This window comes from Macrobrachium nipponense, chromosome 36 (genome assembly GCF_015104395.2).
Source record: "Macrobrachium nipponense isolate FS-2020 chromosome 36, ASM1510439v2, whole genome shotgun sequence".
In the NCBI taxonomy this organism is placed as follows: domain Eukaryota; kingdom Metazoa; phylum Arthropoda; class Malacostraca; order Decapoda; family Palaemonidae; genus Macrobrachium; species Macrobrachium nipponense.
Genome location: NC_087220.1, coordinates 1,339,079 through 1,359,133, shown reverse-complemented (window position 1 = coordinate 1,359,133; position 20,055 = coordinate 1,339,079). Strand labels below are relative to the sequence as shown.

The 20,055-nt window shown below is 42.0% G+C and overlaps 1 long non-coding RNA gene across 1 annotated transcript in view; it reads right to left on the bottom strand.

Moving 5' to 3' along the window:
• Positions 1 to 482: 482 nt before the first annotated feature.
• LOC135203496 (uncharacterized) overlaps positions 483 to 20,055 on the bottom strand; it is a 267,713-nt gene continuing 248,140 nt past the window's right edge. Inside the window, exon 3 of the long non-coding RNA XR_010311941.1 lies at positions 483 to 754. This is a non-coding gene — a long non-coding RNA (uncharacterized LOC135203496). The remainder of the gene's footprint in view (positions 755 to 20,055) is intronic.

Below are 20,055 nucleotides of genomic sequence, written 5' to 3'. Positions count from 1 at the left end.
ATGATATCGTTAATTCTGGACATAAAAATAGTGTACAAAACCATGATTTTTATACGTGCATTATCTTCGTAAACAATGTTCGTAGCATACAAAATTTACGTTCAAAAGGAACTTGGTTTTGCACACTTTGTAGTCCTATGGGCCAACATATTTTCGTTTGGGTCAGTTCCACAGTTCACGACACCCCAAAACCGTACGTTTTCAATCGCGCCCATTTTCTTTATTGACTCAGCTTTTAGGGGGGAACTACTTCAACTCCGGGTAATAGCGTAAACTACCAAATAGCGACCACTTCACGCGAAAAGACCACTTTTTTCACTCGATATTTAATGAGTGAAACAACGACACAATCATATCTTTAAGTAAACCTTTCGAAAGATTGAGTTTCGATCTTTCGAATGGTATGCTTACAGATTTAATGGCACTGTTGTTTCACCAATTAAATATCGAGTAAAAAAAAGTGGCCATTTCGAGAAGTAATGCAAAAACAACACAAAACTGGAATAGAAAAATATATTCTTTCAATTGCAGATATTTGTTGGGGGTAGCACGACTCCTTCTAGGCAAGATGCCTAAAGTTTGGTCTTATTGCTTAGTACCTATGGCATATTTTACTAACAACTAGTGAATAAATAACGTATCGAACTATCGTCGACGTTTAAACACATCAATTTTATATGTACTCACTCAGAACCATACACGTATACCGAGGCTATAGACAGCTTTTAGGTGTGACCGTATTTGCAACACTTACCTAGAGAGAAAGGAGAGAAAAAATGCATTAATATATAGATAAAATAATTCTTTTCACATCTCACAACATTGTATACTATATATATATATATATATATATATATATATATATATATATATATATATATATATATATATATACACACACACACACACACACACATATATATATATATATATATATATATATATATATATATATATATATATATATATATATATATATATATGTATATAATATATATATATATATATATATATATATATATATATATATATATATATATATATATATATATATATATATATTATAACCTGACCAAAAATAAAAAAAACACAAACAATTGGATTATATTATTGGCAAATGACGTGATATATATATATATATTATATATATATATATATATATATATATATATATATTGCATCCCTGACCGACAAAGGCATTGACATAATATATATATAATCATAATTCACCAATTTAATTAGGCGGACGATAACAAAACTCAATTACCACCGCTAATTATCGTAGTCAAATGAGAGTCTTTGACCAAAATGCCATTATCATCATCAAACCAACAACGAATATCAATGGAAAATCATTAGCCGCTGCTTTCAATTACAGTCGAGAGAGGTCGCGTATTAAGTAGAGGGGGCTGCTCCCCCCCCCCCCCCCTCCCACACTACAACACTCAAAAATATAATATGACATTCAACATTATGATTTTGTTAAATGTTCATCTTTATGGCTGAAGTCCCTACAATTAACTGAAAAGAGTAACTCCCATTTTATTCAACAAAATCATTTTATTATGATTTTGTTAAACGTTAATTCTTATAAGGAAGTAAGTCTCTGCAATTAATTGAAAACAAAAACTCCCATTTTATTTAACAAAATCATTTTATTGACCATTTCGTTAAACGTTAATTCTTATAAGGAAGTAAGTCCCTGAAATTAACCGAGACCAGTAAACTTTTAAAAGCTGGAATTCGGATGTAGCATTGAACGACAAGTTCACTTTGTATACCTCACCTTCATTTCACTCATTTCTAAGATAAGCAATTAATACTGGATAGCTTATAATTTATGCATTTATTTATCTATCCTAATACTATTCTCCTTTGTATTTTAATACATTTTTATTTAGACTTTATTAACTTAATTTTTTAATAAGTGTGTCTCTTATTTCTGTATTTCCCATCACCAACTCTTACTTCTCCCTAACGAACACCTTATTATTCTTTGGAAGCTTAAAGAATTTCAAGTCATTGGCCCCTTTGGTGGGTTTGTTCCGTGTGAATAGGTTCCATCTTCTGAATAATAATAATAAAATAATAATAATAATAATAATAATAATATAATAATAATATATAATAATAATAAAATAATAATAAGAAAAGAGGCAACAGAATCAACCATCTGATGTTCATGGACGACATCAAAGCTGTATGGTAAGAGCATCAAGGAAATAGATACCCTAATCAGACTGTAAGGATTGTATCTGGGGACATCAGGATGGAGTTTGGAATAGAAAAATGCGCCTTAGTCAACATACAAAAAGGCAAAGTAACGAGAACTGAAGGGATAAAGCTACCAGATGGGAGCAACATCAAACACATATGATGAGACAGGATAACAAGTCACCTGGGAATAATGGAAGGAGGAGGATATAAAAACACCAAGAGATGAAGGACACGATCAGGAAAGAATATATGCAGAGACTCAAGGCGATACTCAAGTCAAAACTCAACGCCAGGAATATGATAAAAGCCATAAACACATGGGCAGTGCCAGTAATCAGATACAGCGCAGGAATAGTGGACTGGACGAAGGCAGAACTCCGCAGCATAGATCAGAAAACCAGGAAACATATGACAATACACAAAGCACTACACCCAAGAGCAAATACGGACAGACTATACATAACACGAAAGGAAGGAGGGAGAGGAACTACTAAGTATAGAGGACTGTGTCAACATCGAAAAACAGAGCACTGGGGCAATATCTGAAAACCAGTGAAGACGAGTGGCTAAAGAGTGCATGGGAAGAAGGACTAATAAAAAGCAGACGAAGACCAGAAAAATATCAGAGACAGGAGAAAGACAGAAAGAACAGAGGACTGGGCACAACAAACCAATGCACGGACAATACATGAGACAGACTAAAGAACTAGCCAGCGATGACAATTGGCAATGGCTACAGAGGGGAGAGCTAAAGAAGGAAACTGAAGGAATGATAACAGCGGCACAAGATCAGGCCCTAAGAACCAGATATGTTCAAAGTACGATAGACGGAAATAACATCTCTCCCATATGTAGGAAGTGCAATACGAAAAGTGAAACCATAAACCACATAGCAAGTGAATGCCCGGCACTTGCACAGAACCAGTACAAAAAGAGGCATGATTCAGTGGCAAAAGCCCTCAACTGGAGCCTGTGCAAGAAACATCAGCTACCTTGCAGTAAAATAAGTTGGTACGAGCACCAACCTGAAGGAGTGAATAGAAAACGATCACGCAAAGATCCTCTGGGAATATTGGTATCAGAACGGATAGGGTGATACGGTTGCAAACAGACCAGACGTGACGTTGATTTGAACAAAGTCAAGAAGAAAGTGTATCAACTCATTGATGTCGCAATACCATGGGACACCAGAGTTGAAGAGAAAGAGAGGGAAAAATGGATAAGTATCAAGATCTGAAAATAGAAATAAGAAGGATATGGATATGCCAGTTGGAAATTGTACCCATAATCATAGGAGCACTAGGCACGATCCCAAGATCCCTGAAAAGGAACCTAGAAAAACTAGAGGCTGAAGTAGCTCCAGGACTCATGCAGAAGAGTGTGATCCTAGAAACGGCACACATAGTAAGAAGAGTGATGGACTCCTAAGGAGGCAGGATGCAACCCGGAACCCCACACTATAAATACCACCCAGTCGAATTGGAGGAATGTGATAGAGCAAAAAAAAAAAAAAAAAAAAAAAAAAAATAATAATAATAATAATAATAATAATAATAATAATAACAATAATAATAATAACAATAATAATAATAATAATAATAATAATAATAATCAATAATAATAATAATAATAATATTTTGTTGAAATAATAGCAGTTTTCACGAATTAATCTTATACAGGTCTTTTCAATTCTTCTGATAAGTGGAGTAGAATTCCAATATTCATATTTGTCATAATTAGGATATTTGTCAAAAATAGTTCATCACAACAACAACAATAATAATAATAATAATATAATAATATAATAATAATAATAATAATAATAATAATAATAATAATAATAATATTAATAATAATAATAATAATTTTTTAAACAGGAACTGACTTATGTTTTTGCAATTTGAAGATATTTTATCAAATAATAATAATAATAATAATAATAATAATAATAATAATAATAATAATAATAATAATTAATAATAATAATAATAATAATAATAATAATCAATAATAATAATAATAATAATAATAATAATAATAAAATGTGGCGCCGTGGAGGAGTGGGTTAGGTCGTCAATAGACTTAAGTCAAGTTAAGCAACATTGGGGCTGGTCAGTCGTTGGATGGGTGACCGCTCTCCTCGGCGTTGATTCCTTGGGAAAGGATCTTTACCATAATTTCCTCAGTCTACTCAGCTGTAAATGAGTACCTATCCTGGTGGGATAGGGTCAGCTATGGGTGTTAAAATAGCAAAACTCAGCAATGATGGAAAGAAATGAAGGAATAAACGACAACGACGTAAATGGAACCTCTGGCAACAGAGGAGCTTCGTCCGCAACCAGGTATTCAACCCAATTGAAGGGGAAGACGGTCAGGTACTTGGAGGTCGTCATCCAGCAACTGATCACCACAACAACAGTAATCAACAGGCCTGGGATTGGAGCTACAGAGGCAAAAAGGAAGAAATGGACAAGAGAAGAAAATAAGGAAATATGGAGATGCTACATCAGAAGCAAACCCGACGGAGAGAGGATATAGAAGAAGATTGGTCAACATCTGGAATGAGATAACACCCCCCAAACAGAGCAGAGGCTGGCAGAACCAAAGTAAGGAACATGAAGAAAAAGAACTGGCTCTCCCAACAGAAAGAGAAGAACTGGAAAGGGAAATGTCACACGACAACGAATTACACGAAGACGAACTGAGAGACGATGCCACAGAAGACGACAGGGAGGATGAGGTATCAAAACAACGACACACGAAGAAACACCGACGAAGTAACAGAGAGGACGGAATGGGTAGAAAAGATTAGACAATGGATGGAGCCAGATACAGAGAGACAAAGATCCCTCCATGAAAGCCTACAACCCAAGAAATTAAGGGAGAAAACAAGCGAGGTATCACAGAGAAACAAATAACTTGACATATGCAGGAGCAAGATAGTAGCAGAACTGATGGGGATTCGAACACCAACACCACCAGCACAACCAACCAACAGAAGCCAAAAACAGCAACCTCCTTGGAAAAGGCGCCTGGAAAAGCAAATCTTGGTGATGAGATCTGACTTGAGTAAACTGAAAGAGATGGCAGAAAAAAGGCTAAGAAGCAAGAAAACAAGGGAGGAACTCAACGAGAAATACAAGGTACAAGAGAGGGGACTAAACAACACAATAGAAGATGTAAAACAGAGGCTTAAGGCCAAAGTACATAAGATCCAACGGTACATGAACAGGAATAAGGGTATACCAACAGAACAAACTAATCGGAACCAACCAGAAAAGACTATACAACCCAACTAAGAGGGGAAGACAACCACCAGAAATTCCTGAAGCCGAACCAAGTAAGAGACTCTGGGAAAATAAAATATATGGAGCAATCCGGTATCACACAACAAACATGGCAACATGGCTCCAGGAAGTCAAGGAAAGAAGAAAACAGGGAGAATAAAACAAAGATTCACAGAGATCACGACAGACACAGTCATGACACCAACTAAAGAAAATGCCAACTGGAAAGCCCCAGGTCCCGATGAACTCCAAGGATACTGGCTCAAAAACTTCAAGGCCCTGCACCCACGAATAGCAGAATAACTCCAGCATTGTATCTCAAATCACCAAGCACCCAAATGGATGACCACAGGAAGAACATCCTTAGTACAAAAAGACAAGAGTAAGGGAAATATAGCCAGTAACTACAGGCCTATCACCTGCCTACCAATAATGTGGAAGTTACTAACAGGTATCATCAATTACCTAGAGGAGACAAACACCATCCCCCACCAACAGAAAGGCTGCAGAAGGAAGTGTAGGGGCACAAAAGACCAGCTCCTGATAGACAAAATGGTAATGAAGAACAGTAGGAGAAGGGAAACCAACCTAAGCATGGCATGGATAGACTATAAGAAAGCCTTCGACATGATACCACACACATGGCTAATAGAATGCCTGAAAATATCATGGGGCAGAGGAAAACAACCATCAGCTTCCTCAAAAATACAATGCGCAACTGGAATGCAATACTTACAAGCTTCTGGAATAAGACTAGCAGAGGTTAATATCAGGAGAGGGATCTTCCAGGGCGACTCACTTTCCCCACTACTCTTCGTAGTAGCCATGATTCCCATGACAAAAAGTACTACAGAAGATGGATGCCGGGTACCAACTCAAGAAAAGAGGCAACAGAATCAACCATCTGATGTTAAGAGCATCAAGGAAATAGATACCCTAATCCAGACTGTAAGGATTGTATCTGGGGACATCAGGATGGAGTTTGGAATAGAAAAATGCGCCTTAGTCAACATACAAAAAGGCAAAGTAACGAGAACTGAAGGGATAAAGCTACCAGATGGGAGCAACATCAAACACATAGATGAGACGGGATACAAATACCTGGGAATAATGGAAGGAGGGGATATAAAACACCAAGAGATGAAGGACACGATCAGGAAGAATATATGCAGAGACTCAAGGCGATACTGAAGTCAAAACTCAACGCCGGAAATATGATAAAAGCCATAAACACATGGGCAGTGCCAGTAATCAGATACAGCGCAGGAATAGTGGAATGGACGAAGGCAGAAATCGTAGCATAGATCAGAAACCAGGAAACATATGACAATACACAAAGCACTACACCCAAGAGCAAAATACGGACAGACTATACATAACACGAAAAAGGGAAGGAGGGGAGAGGACTCTAAGTATAGAGGACTTGCGTCAAAGACATCGAGAAACAGAGCACTGGGACAATATCTGAAAACCAGTGAAGACGATTGGCTAAAGAGTGCATGGGGAAGAAGACTAATAAAAGTAGACGAAGACCCAGAAAATATACAGAGACAGGAGAAAGACAGACAGAACAGAGGACTGGCACAACAAACCAAAGAAGGAAACTGAAGGAATGATAACAGCGGCACAAGATCAGGCCCTAAGAACCAGATATGTTCAAAGAACGCTAGACGGAAATAACATCTCTCCCATATGTAGGAAGTGCAATACAGGAAAAGAATATATGCAGAGACTCAAGGCGATACTCAAGTCAAAACTCCAAACGCCGGAAATATGATAAAAGCCATAAACACATGGGCAGTGCCAGTAATCAGATACAGCGCAGGAATAGTGGGACTGGACGAAGGCAGAACTCCGCAGCATAGATCAGAAAACCAGGAAACATATGACAATACACAAAGCACTACACCCAAGAGCAAATACGGTACAGACTATACTAACACGAAAGGAAGGAGGGAGAGGACTACTAAGTATAGAGGACTGTGTCAACATCGAAAACAGAGCACTGGGGCAATATCTGAAAACCAGTGAAGACGAGTGGCCTAAAGAGTGCATGGGAAGAGGACCTAATAAAGCAGACGAAGACCCAGAAAAATATACAGCGACAGGAGAAAGTCAGAAAGAACAGAGGACTGGCACAACAAACCAATGCACGGACAATACATGAGACAGACTAAAGAACTAGCCAGCGATGACAATTGGCAATGGCTACAGAGGGGAGAGCTAAAGAAGGAAACTGAAGGAATGTAACAGCGGCGCAAGATCAGGCCCTAAGACCCAGAATATGTTCAAAGAACGATAGACGGAAATAACATCTCTCCCAAATGTAGGAAGTGCAATACAAAAAATTGAAACCATAAACCACATAGCAAGTGAATGCCCGGCACTTGCACAGAACCAGTACAAAAAGAGGCATGATTCAGTAGCAAAAGCCCTCCACTGGGAGCCTGTGCAAGAAACATCATCTACCTGGCAGTAATAAGTTGGTACGAGCACCAACCTGAAGAGTGAAAAGAAAACGATCAGGCAAAAGATCCTCTGGGACTATGGTATCAGAACGGATAGGGTGATGACTGCACAGTAAGCAAACAAGACCAGACGTGACATGATTGACAAAATCAAGAAGAAAGTATCACTCATTGATGTCGCAAATACCATGGGACACCAGAGTTGAAGAGAAAGAGAGGGAAAAAATGGATAAGTATCAAGATCTGAAAATAGAAATAAGAAGGATATGGGATATGCCAGTGGAAAATCGTACCCATAATCATAGAGCGCTAGGCATGATCCCAAGGATCCCTGAAAAGAATCTAGAAAACTAGAGGCTGAAGTAGCTCCAGGACTGATGCACGAAGAAGTGTGATCCTAGAAACGGCGGCACACATAGTAAGAAAAGTGATGGACTCCTAAGGAGGCAGGATGCAACCGGAACCCCACACTATAAATACCACCCAGTCGAATTGGAGGACTGTGATAGAGTATAAAAAAAAAAAATAATAATAAAATAATAATAATAATAATAATAACAAACATGCAACATGGCTCCAGGAAGTCAAGGAGAAGAAACAGGGAGAATAAAACAAAGATTCACAGACATCACGACAGACACAGTCAGACACCAACTAAAGAAAATGCCAAACTGGAAAGCCCCAGGTCCCGATGAGCTCCATGGATACTGGCTCAAAAACTTCAAGGCCCTACACCCACGAATAGCAGAACAAACTCCAGCATTGTATCTAAATCAAATCCACCAAGCACCCAAATGGATGACCACAGGAAGAACATCCTTAGTACAAAAAGACAAGAGTAAGGGAAATATAGCCAGTACTACAGGCCTATCACCTGCCTACCAATAATGTGGAAGTTTCTAAAAGGTATCATCAGTGAAAGGCTATACAACTACCTAGAGGAGACAAACACCATCCCCCACCAACAGAAAGGCTGCAGAAGGAAGTGTAGGGGCACAAAAGACCAGCTCCTGATAGACAAAAAAATGGTAATGAAGAACAGTTAATAGAAGGAAACCACCTAAGCATGGCATGGATAGACTATAAGAAAGCCTTCGACATGATATCACACACATGGCTATAGAATGCCTGAAAATATATGGGGCAGAGGAAAAACACAATCAGCTTCCTCAACAATACAATGCGCAACTGGAATACAATACTTACAAGCTCTGGAATAAGACTAGCAGAGGTTAATATCAGCAAGAGGGATCTTCCAGGGCGACTCACTGTCCCCACTACTCTTCGTAGTAGCCATGATTCCCACGACAAAAGTACTACAGAAGATGGATGCCGGGTACCAACTCAAGAAAAGAGGCAACAGAATTAACCATCTGATGTTCATGGACGACATCAAGCTGTATGGTAAGAGCATCAAGGAAATAGATACCCTAATCCAGACTGTAAGGATTGTATCGGTGGGGACATCAGGATGGAGTTTGGAATAGAAAAAATGCGCCTTAGTCAGCATACAAAAGGCAAAGTAACGAGAACTGAAGGGATAAAGCTACCAGATGGGAGCAACATCAAACACATAGATGAGACAGGATACAAATACCTGGGAATAATGGAAGGAGGGGATATAAAACACCAAGAGATGAAGGAATCGATCAGGAAAGAATATATGCAGAGACTCAAGGCGATACTCAAGTCAAAACTCAATGCCGGAAATATGATAAAAGCCATAAACACATGGGCAGTGCCAGTAATCAGATACAGCGCAGGAATAGTGGAATGGACGAAGGCAGAACTCCGCAGCATAGATCAGAAAAAACCAGGAAACATATGACAATACACAAAGCACTACACCCAAGAGCAAATACGGACAGACTATACATAACACAAAAGGAAAAAAGGAGGAGAGGACTATTAAGTATAGAGAGGAAACCGTCAACATCGGGAAAAAAGAGCAACTGGGGCGAATATCTGAAAACCAGTGAAGACGAGTTGGCTAAAGAGTGCATGAAGAAGGGACTAATAAAAGTAGACGAAGACCCAGAAATATAACAAGAGAACGGAGAAAGACAGACAGAGGACAGAGGACTGGCACAAACAAACCAAAGAAGGAAACTGAAGGAATGATAACAGCGGCACAAGATCAGGCCCTAAGAACCAGATATGTTCAAAGAACGCTAGACGGAAATAACATCTCTCCCATATGTAGGAAGTGCAATACGAAAAATGAAACCATAAACCACATAGCAAGTGAATGCCCGGCACTTGCACAGAACCAGTAAAAAAAAAGAGGCATGATTCAGGTGGCAAAAAGCCTCCACTGGAAGCCTGTGCAAGAAACATCAGCTACCTTGCAGTAATAAGTGGTACGAGCACCAACCTGAGGGAGTGATAGAAACGATCAGGCAAAGATCCTCTGGGACTATGGTATCAGAACGGATAGGGTGATACGTGCAAACAGACCAGACGTGGCGTTGATTGACAAAGTCAAGAAGAAAGTATCACTCATTGATGTCGCAATACCATGGGATACCAGAGTTGAAGAGGAAAGAGAGGGAAAAAAATGGATAAGTATCAAGATCTGAAAATAAAAATAAGAAGGATATGGGATATGCCAGTGGAAATCGTACCCATAATCATAGGAGCACTAGGCACGATCCCAAGATCCCTGAAAAGGAATCTAGAAAAACAAGAGGCTGAAGTAGCTCCAGGAACTCATGCAGAAGAGTGTGATCCTAGAAACGGCACACATAGTAAGAAAGTGATGGACTCCTAAGGAGGCAGGATGCAACCCGGAACCCCAACACTATAAATACCACCCAGTAGAATTGGAGGACTGTGATAGAGCAAAAAAAAAAAAAAAATAATAATAATAATAGGTAAATAATAATAATAATAATAATAAATAAATAATAATAATAATAATAATAATAATAATAATAATAATAATAATAATAATAATAACCAAACCAACAGCAAAACCAAAACAACAACCTCCTTGGAAAAGGCGCCTGGAAAAGCAAATCTGGTGATGAGATCTGACTTGAGTAAAACTGAAAGAGATGGCAGAAAAAAGGCTAAAAAGCAAGAAAACAAGGGAGGAACTCAACGAGAAATACAAAGTACAAGAGAGGGGACTAAACAACACAATAGAAGATGTAAAACAGAGGCTTAAGGCCAAAGCACATAAGATCCAACGGTATATGAACAGGAATAAGGGATACTAACAGAACAAACCATTCGGAACCGCCAACCAGAAAAGACTATACAGCCAACTAAGATGGGAAGACAACCACCCAGAAATTCCTGAAGCCGAACCAAGTAAGAGACTCTGGGAAAACGATAGGTGGAGCAATCCGGTAGCACCAACAACAAACATGGCAACATGGCTCCAGGAAGTCAAGGAAGAAGAAACAGGGAGAATAAAACAAAGATTCACAGAGATCACGACAGAACAACAGTCCAGACACCAACTAAAGAAAATGCAAAACTGGAAAGCCCCAGGTCCCGATGAAGTCGCATGGATACTGGCTCAAAAACTTCAAGGCCCTACACCCACGAATAGCAGAACAACTCCAGCATTGTATCTCAAATCACCAAGCACCCAAATGGATGACCACAGGAAGAACATCCTTAGTACAAAAAGACAAAAGTAAGGGAAATATAGCCAGTAACTACAGGCCTATCACCTGCCTACCAGTAATGTGGAAGCTACTAACAGGTATCATCAGTGAAAGGCTATACAACTACCTAGAGGAGACAAACACGATCCCCCACCAACAGAAAGGCTGCAGAAGGAAGTGTAGGGGCACAAAAGACCAGCTCCTGATAGACAAAATGGTAATGAAGAACAGTAGGAGAAGGAAAACCAACCTAAGCATGGCATGGATACACTATAAGAAAGCCTTCGACATAGTCCACACACATGGCTAATAGAATGCCTGACTATATGGGGCAGAGGAGAACACCATCAGCTTCCTCAAAAATACAATGCGCAACTGGAATACAATACTTACAAGCTCTGGAATAAGACTAGCAGAGGTTAATATCAGGAGAGGGTCTTCCAGGGCGACTCACTTTCCCCACTACTCTTCGTAGTAGCCATGATTCCCAATGACAAAGTACTACATAAGATGGATGCCGGGTACCAACTCAAGAAAAAGAGGCAACAGAATTAACCATCTGATGTTCATGGACGACATCAAGCTGTATGGTAAGAGCATCAAGGAAATAGATACCCTAATCCAGACTGTAAGGATCGTATCTGGGGACATCAGGATGGAGTTTGGAATAGAAAAATGCGCCTTAGTCAACATACAAAAAGGCAAAGTAACGAGAACTGAAGGGATAAAGCTACCAGATGGGAGCAACATCAAACACATAGATGAGACGGGATACAAATACCTGGGAATAATGGAAGGAGGGGATATAAAACACAAGAGATGAAGGACACGATCAAGAAAGAATATATGCAGAGACTCAAGGCGATACTCAAGTCAAAAACTCAATGCCGGAAATATGATAAAAGCTATAAAACACATGGCAGTGCCAGTAATCAGATACAGCGCAGGAATAGTGGAATGGACGAAGGCAGAAACTCCGCAGCATAGATCAGAAAACCAGGAAACCATATGACTAATACAAACAAAGCACTACACCCAAGAGCAAATACGGACAGACTATACATAACACGAAAGGAAGGAGGGAGAGGACTACTAAGTATAGAGGACTGCGTCAACATCGAAAAACAGAGCACTGGGGCAATATCTGAAAACCAGTGAAGACGAGTGGCTAAAGAGTGCATGGGAGAAGGACTAATAAAAGTAGACGAAGACCCAGAAATATACAGAGACAGGAGAAAGACAGACAGAACCGAGGACTGGCACAACAAACCAATGCACGGACAATACATGAGACAGACTAAAGAACCAGCCAGCGATGACAATTGGCAATGGCTACAGAGGGGAGAGCTAATGAGGAAACTGAAGGAATGATAACAGCGGCACAAGATCAGGCCTAAGAACCAGATATGTTTCAAAGAACGATAGACGGAAATAACATCTCTCCCGTATGTAGGAAGTGCAATACGAAAAATGAAACCATAAACCACATAGCAAGCGAATGCCCGGCACTTGCACAGAACCAGTACAAAAAAGAGGCATGATTCAGTGGCAAAAGCCCTCCACTGGAGCCTGTGCAGAACATCAGCTACCTGCAGTAATAAGTGGTACGAGCACCAACCTGAGGGAGTGATAGAAAACGATCAGGCAAAGATCCTCTGGACTCTGGTATCAGAACGGATAGGGTGATACGTGCAAACAGACCAGACTGACGTTGATTGGGACAAAGTCAAGAAGAAAGTATCACTCATTGATGTCGCAATACCATGGGACACCAGAGTTGAAGAGAAAGAGAGGGAAAATGGATAAGTTATCAAGATCTGAAAAATAGAAATAAGAAGGATATGGGATATGCCAGTGGAAATCGTACCCCCATAATCATAAGAGCACTAGGCACGATCCCAAGATCCCTGAAAAGGAATCTAGAAAAACTAGAGGCTGAAGTAGCTCCAGGACTGATGCAGAAGAGTGTGATCCTAGAAACGGCACACATAGTAAGGAAAAGTGATGGACTCCTAGGAGGCAGGAATGCGAACCCGGAACCCCCACACTATAAATACCACCCAGTCGATTGGAGGACTGTGATAGAGCACAAAAAAAAAAAAAAAAAAAAAAAAAAAATAATAATAATAATAATATACTTAGGACGAAGCAGCCCTCTCTCAAGCATACTTTATTAAAAGTAATGGCTACTTCAGCAGCGTTACACTTGTAGAGCTTCTTCTCTATTTTGCAACTAGCGGCTTTTTCCGTGCTACTTAAACAGGCTAGTATAGCGCCTCTAGAGGTCATGGTATACAGGGTCAAAATAGGTGTATATATTTGAATTTTACAGATAAACTATGATACCATAGTCATCAAAGTCATTAACGATTTTCTCTCTCTCTCTCTCTCTCTCGTCTCTCTCTCTCTCTCTCTCTCTTTTTTCTTAAAGCGAGCTTTCGTCTGGAGCTGCAGACATCCTCGGGCTGGGAAGGCTGAGGGTGGACTGATCTTGGTGCGGTGTACGTCCTCCTTATCTGTTTGGTTGACGAGCAGGGGGTGGGGTCTGCCCCATGCTTGTCTCCTATTGGCTGGTGGCGGTTTGAGTCTTGTTTTCATTGGCTGCCTGAGCCAGGTCTCAAGCCACTTTCTTCTGGCCGATGGTTGCGTTGCAGCATATCCTGCAGCCGCCTGGACCTCCTAAGCGGCGCTGTAACATTGATGGGCGTTGCGCTACGCTGTGGGACGTCACGGCTACTTTGATTTCCATCGGCTGCAGGAGTACCTCGTTCGGGGGCGTTGTCATCCATAGAGTTGTCATGATCGGTGGTGTCATTGTTGGTGGCAGGTCTTCTCATACTCGTAGGGAGGAGAAATTCTTCCTGCGTCGTATTCAGAGTAGGTTTTATTTGCTGGATGAGTAGCGCCTCCAGCAGGCGCAACCGACGCATCAGGGGCCTTCCCGATGATCTTCGTGTTCTTTATGATGACATCTCGGGAGATGGCCTCGTGATGTTTTGGTGCGGGCGTGATTCTTTATAGCCCCCTCTTTGGGCGTGGCACGAGAGTCTTTCTTCGACAGTCGCATGGTAGTCATACCTACGTAGGCGCCGCTGCATTCGCGGACTGGGGCATGTATATTGGTACACTACATGCGTCTGCTTCAGGGGTTCTCGTACCTGTGGAGAGGGGGGTTATTTTTCATAATAAGATCGGCCGCGTCCTCCGATTCTGGTAATATATGATTAGGTCGATATTTCTTGGTGTCGTCAGGTCGGGGATACATTATCCGGAAATAATTTTACTTAATGGCGTCCTCTTCTTCCACGGTAATGGGAACTCATGAAGGCTTTGTAGTACAGCTTGATATTATCCTGGGGGAGGGGCGGGGCTGCGGGCTCTCACTACCGTACCATTTCTCCGGCTGTGCGGACTTCCTTGCTGATTAATTTATTTGAGTACCCATTATTCACAAGTACTTGGGAGGCACGGTCGAGTTCCTGGTGAGTGTCCTGCCAGGTTGAGCAGTTGGGAGAGGCCCTCCTGACGAAGGCCCTGACGGTGGTGCTTTTGAATCTGGCAGGGCACTCGCTGTCTCCGTTGAGGCAAAGTCCTAAATTGGTTTTCTTTGTTGTAGACTGAAGTACGGAGACCGTCTTCCGTCTTGCTTACAAGGACGTCGAGGAAGGGGAGCCGATCGTCGGAGCTGCGTTCGACTGTGTAATTCAGCACACTACACTGCTGAAATGCTTGACGGAGGGCTTCTACCTCATCCTCGGCGTCGACTTGCACAAAGATGTCGTCAATATAACGTCCATATCTGCGGGGTTGCTGCATCCTGGCGAAGACCCGTTCCTCCACGTGCCCATATAAAAGTTAGCGAAGAGAACCCCCAGTGGGGAGCCCATCGCCACGCCGTCCTTTTGGCGGAACATCTGGCCACGGTGGGGGTGGAGAAAGGGGCCTTCTTGGTGCATATCTCCAGCAGCGTACGGAGCGAGGCTTCCGGTATGTTGAGGGGCGCCGTCGACTGATTCCTGTAGACACGATCAAGTATTATATCTATGGTTTCGTCGACAGGCACGTTCGTAAATAGGGACTCTACATCCAGCGAGGCGATAATCCCGGTACCTGGGGCGTCCTTGATGGCTTCTAAGAACTCTGCCGAAGACTGCAGGCTGTACCGACTCGGGACGTAAGGGGTCAAAATTTGGTGAGGCGTTTAGCCAAGGCGTACGTAGGGGCGGCTCTGGCTGATGATCGGCCGGAGGGGGTTTCCTTGTTTGTGGGTTTTTACATTGCCATATAAATAACCCAGGCTGTAGTCTCCTTGTATGGGCGGGAGGTGCACAGCATTTGTTGCAGCATTCACTGCGCTGATGATTCCGTTAGCCTCCCTCTTGATGTCGTCTGTCGGGTTCCTCGTCAGGCGCTCGAACTTGCTCTCGTCAGACAAAATAGCATCCAGCTTCTCGTGATATTCCGGCAGTATCAATCAAGACGAACGGCTGCTGTCTTGTCCGCGCGTCGCACCGTGATGTTTCACTTTCTCCTTCAGTTCTTCGCTGCTTTCTTTCATCTCCTTGGTGAGGATCCCGCTGGAGTGCGAGCCCCTCTCTGTAAGAGCTTTCAGCAAGTAGGAGGGGTTGAAGGGCGTCGGTAGTTCTCACGGTGCTCTCCGGCTTCGAGTTGCTGGATGGAGTCTAGGAGCAACTCGATTTCGAGTCTCTTGTCATGAGGCCTGGGTCTCGAAATGAAGTGGCAATTAAGACCCAGCTTCAAGAAGGGCGTCTTGATCGGGAGTGGGGTCGTAATCGGTAAGGTTAATGTATCCTTGGGTTCGTTCAGGGATGCGGAGTTTGCCGCCGTTCAGGGAGATGAGCTTTCGCAGGCACCTCTCATTCTCCACCCACCGTGGCCAGATGTTTCCGCCAAAAGGACGGCGTGGCGATGGGCTCCCCACTGGGGTTCTCTTCGCTAACTTTTATATGGGCACCGTGGAGGAACGGGTCTTCGCCAGGATGCAGTCAAACCCCGCAGATATGGACGTTATATTGACGACATCTTTGTGCAAGTCGACGCCGAGGATGAGGTAGAAGCCCTCCGTCAAGCATTTCAGCAGTGTAGTGTGCTGAATTACACAGTCGAACGCGCAGCTCCGACGATCGGCTCCCCTTCCTCGACGTCCTTGTAAGCAAGACGGAAGACGGTCTCCGTACTTCAGTCTACACAAAGAAAACCAATTTAGGACTTTGCCTCAAACGGAGACAGCGAGTGCCCCGCCAGATTCAAAAGCACCACCGTCAGGGCCTTCGTCAGGAGGGCCCTCTCCACTGCTCAACCTGGCAGGACACTCACCAGGAACTCGACCGTGCCTCCAAGTACTTGTGAATAATGGGTACTCAATAAATTAATCAGCAAGGAAGTCCGCACAGCCCTGGAAGAAATGGTACGGTAGTGAGAGCCCGCAGCCCCGCCCCCAGGATAATATCAGCTGTACTACAAAGCCTTCATGAGTTTCCCATTACCTCGTGAAGAAGAGGAACGCCATTAAGAAAATTTATTTTCCGATAATGTATCCCCGACTGACGACACCAAGAATATCGACCTAATCATATATTACCAGAATCGGAGGACGCGCGATCTTATTATGAAAAAATAAAACCCCTCTCCACAGGTACGAGAAACCCCTGAAGCAGACGCATGTTAGTGTACCAATATACATGCCCCGAGGTCCGCGAATGCAGCGGCGCCTACGTAGGTATGACTACCATGCGACTGTCGAAGAGACTCTCGTGCCACGCCCAAGAGGGGGCTATAAAAGAATCACGCCCGCACCAAACATCACGAGGCCATCTCCCGAGATGTCATCATAAAGAACACGAAGATCATCGGGAAGGCCCCTGATGCCCGTCGGTTGCGCCTGCTGGAGGCGCTACTCATCCAGCAAATAAAACCTACTCTGAATACGACGCAGGAAGAATTTCTCCTCCCTACGAGTATGAGAAGACCTGCCACCAACAATGACACCACCGATCATGGACAACTCTATGGATGAAACAACGCCCCCGAACGAGGTACTCCTGCAGCCGATGGAAATCAAAGTAGCCGTGACGTCCCACAGCGTAGCGCAACGCCCATCAATGTTACAGCGCCGCTTAGGAGGTCCAGGCGGCTGCAGGATATGCTGCAACGCAACCATCGGCCCCGAAGAAGTGGCTTGAGACCTGGCTCAGGCAGCCAATGAAAACAAGACTCACCGCCACCAGCCATAGGAGACAAGCATTGGGGCAGACCCCCTGCTGTCAACCACAGATATAAGGATTGAGGTCGGGACACCGCACCAAGATCAGTCCACCCTCAGCTTCCGAAGCCCGAGGATGTTCTGGCAGCTCCAGACGAAAGCTCGCTTTAAGAAAAAGAGAGAGGAGAGAGAGAGAGAGAGAGAGAGAGAAAATCGTTAATGACTTGATGACTATGGTATCATAGTTTATCTGTAAAATTCAAATTCAAATATACACCTATTTTGACCCTGTATTTTACCATGACCTCTATAGGCGCTCTACTAGCCTGTTTAAGTAGCACTGAAAAAGCCGCTATTCGCCAAAATAGAGAAGAATCTCTACAAGTGTAACGCTGCTGAAGTAGCCATTACTTTTAATAAAATAATAATAATAATAATAATAATAATAATAATAATAATAATAATAATAATAATAATAATAATAACAATAATAATAAATAATTAAATAATTTAATATTCTTTAAAACAAGAACTGACTTTTTTTTGCAATTTAAAACATTTTTTATCTACATTCACCAACTTCTATGGCCTATAATAATAACCTAAGATTAAAATACAAAGCGTATTCACATCTGATGTTCAAATATCAAACCTTGAAAGCGAGAAGTTTCCCTTTCAACAAGAAGAAAACGGCGAATTTTGACACTTTTTTTAGAGAATGGACTAGCCTCATTTTGGAAGGGGGACTTAGCCCCCACCAATGTAGGAGAAATGAATGTTTCAGTGTTTTTTGGTAATGTATATCGCTTAATTACCTACGTACCTAATTCATCAGTCAAATAAACAGACGAACAAGAGATAAGAGAGAGAGAGAGAGAGAGAGAGAGAGAGAGAGTAGCGATAATATGAATATTTATAACCATGTTGGTCCCTCCACAGTATTTGTAGAGCAAAAGAATGATCTGCTAAATAGAGAGAGAGAGAGAGAGAGAGAGAGAGAAAGAGACGAATAAAACAGAGTAGATCTTCCAGGATAATATCGAATTAAATATTATTATTGAGTAAGATTATTTATGATATCCAAGCAGGAATTACAGGAACAGAATATGATAATAACTTATTACCATGAGCACTGAAGAATATTCCTCCACGAGCTTAATAAAGTGCGCAACGCTGCGCTGGAACCCGGTGCTGCCCATTATGTCTCCCCTATCCTCCCAATCCCCTACCTATCCCGACCCTACCCAGGGCAGACAAATAAGTTTGCAAGAGGAGGGTGGCTGTGTCATGACTACCCTACCGCTCGCTATCCCCTACTTAAACCACCCATACCCAGGGTGGACAAACAGGTTTGCAGGAGGAGGAGGGTGAATGTGTCATGTCTACCCTATCCTCCCGATCCCCTACCTACACCGCCCCTACCTAGGGTGGACAAACAGGTTTGCAAGGAGGGAGGTGGCTCTGTCATGTCTACCCTACCCTACCTACACCGCCCCTACCTAGGGCAGACAAACAGGTTTGCAAGAGGAGGGTGGATGTGTCATGTTTACCCTACCCTCCCGATCACCAACCTACCCTGCCCCCACCTGGGGCAGACAAACAAGCAAGATTCGCTCTGATTTTATTATTTTAGAATATATATATATATATATATATATATATATATATATATATATATATATATATATATATATGAATTTTTTTATCACATCACCGTCATTCATATACACTCATTAAGCTACAAAAATGTCCTTCAATATCCAATTCGCCCTACCTCGGAATTAATATACTTTAATGTACGTTAACCGAAGGGGAATCTTTTAGTTGATGATAATTCCGTCCTCTCGTGGATTCGAACCAGCGCACAAGAGGAGAGAAATTGGGACTTCAGTGAACTTACTGACTCGGCCAACAAGTGATGTATAAGTTGGTACCGATTCCGACCTTATGAATCACTGTCGAACACAGGTATTTGTAATTGGAATATATATATACCCTCTGTTTTCATAATTCTTCGCTATTCTTCAAATATTAAGCCAACAAATATGCGAAACACAACACCACAACAGAATACAACATCGCGCTTTGTGGACTAACCAATGCTTGTCCTCCATGTTTTTATCAGACCACCGGATGTAAAATAAACTCTTGGGCACCGAACACCTTTCCTCTTGTTTTCATATTTCTGAGCATCAACGCCATGCATCATGTCCGACCTCCAGCTTACTCGGGACGCATGCAAG